Source organism: Arachis ipaensis, chromosome B9 (genome assembly GCF_059453495.1).
Source record: "Arachis ipaensis isolate K30076 ecotype BB chromosome B9, ASM5945349v1, whole genome shotgun sequence".
Classification (NCBI taxonomy): domain Eukaryota; kingdom Viridiplantae; phylum Streptophyta; class Magnoliopsida; order Fabales; family Fabaceae; genus Arachis; species Arachis ipaensis.
Window position 1 is genome coordinate 71,278,575 of NC_142444.1, and position 6,000 is coordinate 71,284,574.

Below are 6,000 nucleotides of genomic sequence, written 5' to 3' on the forward strand. Positions count from 1 at the left end.
AAGTTCATACCTAGCTACCCAGAATTTCCTTTTCCTATTCATACTCATGTATCAATTTTATATTTGATTTTATCATATGTGCATTGATCTTTGAATTCTGAATTTAACATTGGGGTAATTTTGTCCCCTTATTTATTTATATAAATGAAATTATATATATATATATATATATATATATATATATATATATTAAATTAAAATAATTATAGCTTATCAATGCACATAGATTTTTAATTCTTATAGTTTCACATGAGTAGGTATCCAAATTTCCATTAAATTCTCATGACATATTCCCTTAACAACTTTTGTTCCCACAATCTCCAATACTTAACTAGTACACACAATTCTATCTTAAGCTAACCAAAGATTCAATTTGGGATATACAATTGTTTTTTAGCTTAAGGTTAGTAATGTGGTAAAATATAGAACAAATGGGATTTAAAGGCTCAAAGTGGTTAACAAGGGTAATTGGAAAGGGTAGGCTTAATTTGGATAAGTGAGTTTAAACAAATAATGGCCTCAATCATATGCAAGCATGCAAATATAATAAATATTGGACATATAAGATAAAACAAAATATAGATTACAATCATAGAGAAGTTAACACACAAGAAAGAAATAATTATGGTTAAATAATGTAACCATACATAAAGGCTCAAATCTTTCACAGGTTGTGTGTTCTTTAGCTCAAATGTCATGTTCCAAATACAACTCAAGCAAATTTATCATAAAATTTTGAAAAATTAGTGAAATTTTTTTCCAAAGATAGAGTTTTAAAAGAAACTTATTGTCTTTTCAATCAAGTAGAACATGCATGCAACTATCCTAACCTATGCAATTTATTCTATTTTATAAAAGAAAGAAAATCTAACTAAAATATCCTAATTATTGGTGCTAGGAAAAAGAAATTACCTCCGAAAGTCAGGTACTGACCGACCTCCCCACACTTAAGGCTTTGCACCGTCCTCGGTGCCGTCTATCAAGAACAGGGGTGGGTTGGTGGCAGTATCTCCACAATCGGGACCATCATGGCTCCCTGTGCTGGTAAAAGAGGTGGAGTCCAGGGTATCCGAGTCCCTAAAGTATCCCTTGAGTAGCTCCTTGAGGTGTTTGAATCGGCGTTCGTTACGGCGCTCTCTCAACTTAGCTTTGTGTTCTTTCCGATCCAAACTTTTGATTATCTGCTGGAGCAACTCATCAGTTATGGGTGCTTGTGGTGTTGAAGAAGGATTATCTTCAATTGGAGCAGTAGGAAGACTTGTAGTGGCTGCTGGAAGTCTGAGGTATTTCCCGTTAGGGACATACTGATCATCCTGTGGAAGCACGGCTTTGGTGTCCCCAGCTCTGTAGGAGACTCTGGCTGCTGAGACAAGATCTGAGACCAAAGTGGGGAAAGGTAAGTTGCCCGCAATTTGTACGTGTCCCATAGCATTCCGGATGTGTCTTGAGAGATTCAGATGTTAGTCCGTAAGGATGCACCAAAGTAGAACGGCCATGTCCACAGTGAAGGAGGACTCATGAGTGCTTGGAAAGATGTAATGGGACATGATCTGTGCCCAGACGCGAGCCTCCAAGGTAAGTGCTGAAGCCAAGATTCCCTTAGGGCAGGTAAGGTGGTATCCGTAGATCCAACAGCTACCAGGTAATGCGATAACTCCGAGAACGGAGTCCCAGTCAAATTGGTACCTCTAGCGCTTAAGTGCGGCTTCTTGGAAGGCATCTATTCCTTCTGGAATAGGGGGAAGACTCAGAGCTTGCTGAATGGCCTCTTCTGTGATGGGGACTTGCTTCTGCCGGACATAAACAGACTGCAGGGTTGGCATGTAGAAGTTAGAGTAGAAGTCAACTACCCAAGAAAGATTGACCTGCCTTGGCTGTCTCCATAGGAAACCCCATTGTCTTTGTTCAATTTGCGGTTCAACAAAGGTAGCAATATTGGACGGGAGGATAAGAAGGTATTTATTGTTATAGTTTCTTTCTGCCAGGATAGAGAACATCTGCTCACAGTAGCGATTGGGAAATCGCGCAGTGTCCTTTGCTGGAAAGGCTTTCTCCTTTTCATCAACCCTTATTATCCTCTTAACTCTTTTTGTTGAGGGCTTGACTGCGGTTGAAGAAGGCTCTGCCACTAATGCTCTTTTAGTTCCTCTTCTTGCTGGTGGTTTTGAAGTAGCTTTCTCTTTTCCTTTCTTGGTGGCCATCCTGAAAGAAGGGAAGAGAAAGTAAATTAAATTCAAAAAGATATACAGCCAGGAAGGAAACGGAAAAGAGGGTGATGGATGCACATTAAGATATACTGACATTATCACATGCTCGTGAGTACATGTGAAAAGCCAACAATGGAAAATAGCTAGTGCATATAAAGACAAGTGACTGCAAGGTGTTTATTGGCATGCCGGCAAAGGGCATGAGTAGCATAGACCAAGCAAGACTTTGTAACAAACCATCACATTTGTATTGACAATTAAATTCAATTAATACAATAGTAAAGGAAAGTTGTGAAAAACAAGCATTGAATAGTATAACAACATAGAGACATGCATAATGCCATTTGAGCTTTTTCACAAACACATAGCATGCATGATGAATAAGGTATAGAAAATATGAAGGTGAACATGCAAGCAATCCCTTAATTAGAATAAAAATAATTGTCAAACAATTTGCAACAATCCACAAGCATATAATGAGGGATAATGACTCAAAAAAATTTCTAACACCATGTAAAAAGGAAAGAAAGAAGAAGGAAAATATGAATAATGAGAGGAAAAAGAAAAGAAGAAGAAAATAACATATAAAATAATAAGAATGATAGAAAAAAGAAAGAGGGAAAAAGAAGGTAAAACCTTGTTAATGGACGTGAGAGGGATAGAGAGTGAAAGGTAAGATAGAAGGGGGAAGGGGGAAGGAAGAAATAAGGGGGGAAAAGAAAAACTAGGATTTGGAGGGGAGAAAGATAAGATAATTTGGCAATTTAGGTTGAGCTGTGCGGCGCACGCGACGCGGCCGCGTGGGGCACGCATTCGCGTGAATGCGCTTCAAGTAAGGTGATGCGATCGCGTCGGTCACGCGGTCGCGTGACCCATATTATGCATCTGGCGCGAGTGCAGCCTCGCTCCAGCACAACTTTCTGTTCAAATTAAATTGTTTGCCAAAATTGGGTCACGCGATCGCGTGAGTGTGCGCTAGGAGATGGATGATGCGGCCGCGTTAGTGACGCGGTCGCGTGATAAGGATTGTGCTTCCAACACCAATCCAGCATCACTCTCGCACAATATTTTATTGTGCACCCTTTTACGTTGAAAACTTCAGGGCACGCAGCCGCGTGGGGCACGCGGTCGCGTGGGAGGCCATGATTCCCATGCGACGTGAACGCGTCAGTGACGCGGTCGCATGTGTTGATTTGTGCCATTGGCACGCCTCCAGCCACACTCTAGCGTAACTTTCTGTTCATTTTTATTTTTCTTTATTCTCCTTGTGACGCGGACGCGTCGCTGATACGATCGCGTTGCGTAGGTGAAATTTTTTTTTTTAAAATTAAAGTAAAAACATGTAAATGCAGATGCATGAAAGTACTAAGAAAGAGAAGAGTTATTGAATAGGAAAAAAACTAAAAATAAAGAGAAGAACGATCATACCATGGTGGGTTGTCTCCCACCTAGCACTTTGCTTTAACGTCCGTAAGTTGGACGCTCCACTAGCTCAATCTTCTGCTATGTGGGGATCTTCCAAGAGGAAGATTTCAAGCTCCTTGTTTTTCTGTACCTTCTCGCCATGGTATAGCTTCAGGCGTTGTCCATTAACCTTAATAAGTTCAGAGCTCGAAGGATGGCTTAGGTGATAAACTCCGTACGGTTCGGCCTTCTCTACTCTGTATGGACCTTCCCATCTTGATCTCAACATGCCTGACATGAGCCTTAGTCGAGATTTGTAAAGGAGGACTAAATCCCCAGGTTGGAACTCTTTCTTCTTGATGTTTTGATCATGTACAGCCTTCATCTTTTCCTTGTATATTCTGGAATTTTCATAAGCTTCTAGGCGAAGGCTCTCCAGTTCCTGCAATTGCAACTTCCATTCAGCTCCGGCTTTCTCAATTCCCATGTTGCACTCCTTAACTACCCATAAGGCTCTGTGTTCTACTTCAACTGGGAGATGACAAGCTTTTCCATAAACCAAGCGGAAAGGACTCATCCCAATGGGTGTCTTGTATGCTGTTCTGTATGCCCAGAGTGCATCTTGTAGCCTGGTGCTCCAGTCTTTTCTATGAGGCTTTACTATCTTTTGCAAGGTACGCTTAATTTCTCTGTTTGACACCTCGGCTTGCCCATTAGTTTGGGGATGGTAAGCTTTTGCAACTTTATTAATTATCCCATGCTTCTTCATTAATCCCGTCAGTCTCCTGTTACAAAAATGGGTGCCTTGATCGCTCACGATTGCTCATGGTGATCCGAAGCGACATATAATATGGTTTCTCACAAAGGAAACAACAGTGTTAGCATCATCAGTGCGAGTGGGAATTGCTTCCACCCATTTGGAAATATAATCCACAGCTAACAATATATAAAAATATCCATTAGAATTTGGAAATGGACCCATGAAGTCAATGCCCCAAACATCAAAAATTTCACAGAAAAGCATAATTTGTTGAGGCATCTCATCCCTCCTGGATATATTACCAAATTTCTGGCATGGGAGACAAGATTTACAAAACTCAGCAGCGTCTCTAAAAAGGGTAGGCCACCAGAATCCACAGTCTAAGATCTTTCTAGCTGTCCTTTGAGGACCAAAATGTCCTCCACTCTCAGATGAGTGACAGGCCTCTAAAATGGATTGGAATTCTGATTGAGGCACACAATGTCTAATTACTTGATCAGCGCCACACCTCCATAAATACGGGTCATCCCATATATAATATTTAGACTTGCTTTTCAGCTTGTCTCTTTGATGCTTAGAGAAATTTGGAGGAAATGTGCGGCTAACTAAATAATTAGCAACAGGTTCATACCAAGAGACTACCTCAGATACTGCTTGCAGGTTATCAAAAGGAAAATTATCATCTATAGGAGTAGAATCATCCTTAATATGCTCCAGGTGACTCAAGTGGTCTGCCACTAAATTCTTATTACCACTCCTATCCTTTATTTCTAAATCAAATTCTTGTAATAGCAGTATCCAACGTATGAGTCTTGGTTTGGATTCCTTTTTAGCTAATAGATACTTTAAAGCTGCATGGTCCGAATACACTACTACTCTAGTACCAAGTAAATAAGCTCAGAATTTATCCAGAGCAAAAACAATGGCAAGAAGCTCTTTCTCAGTAGTAGTATAATTGGACTGGGCAGTGTCTAAAGTCTTAGACGCATAAGCAATAACGAAAGGATCCTTACCTTCACGCTGAGCCAGCGCTGCTCCTACTGCATGGTTGGAAGCATCGCACATGATTTCAAATGGCTGGCTCCAGTCTGGTCCTCTCACAATTGGAGCTTGAGTCAGAGCAGTCTTCAACTTATCAAACGCTTGTTTGCAATCCCCACTGAACTCGAACTCAATATCCTTCTGCAGTAATCTGGATAAGGGAAGTGTGACCTTACTAAAGTCCTTAATAAATCTCCTGTAAAATCCTGCATGGCCAAGGAACGAACGGACTTCCCTCACAGAAGAGGGGTAAGGTAAACTAGAAATAACATTCACCTTTGCTGGGTCTACAGAAATGCCATTATTAGATATCACATGTCCTAATACAATTCCTTGTTTTACCATAAAGTGACATTTTTCGAAATTTAATACAAGGTTTGTATTAACACATCTATCTAATACTCTAGATAATCCATCTAAGCAAAGGCTAAAAGAATCACCATAAACGCTAAAATCGTCCATAAAAACTTCCATACAGTCCTCAATAAGATCAGAGAAAAGACTCATCATGCACCTTTGGAAAGTAGCTGGTGCATTGCACAAACCAAAGGGCATTCTCTTATAAGCATAAGTCCCAAAAGGACATGT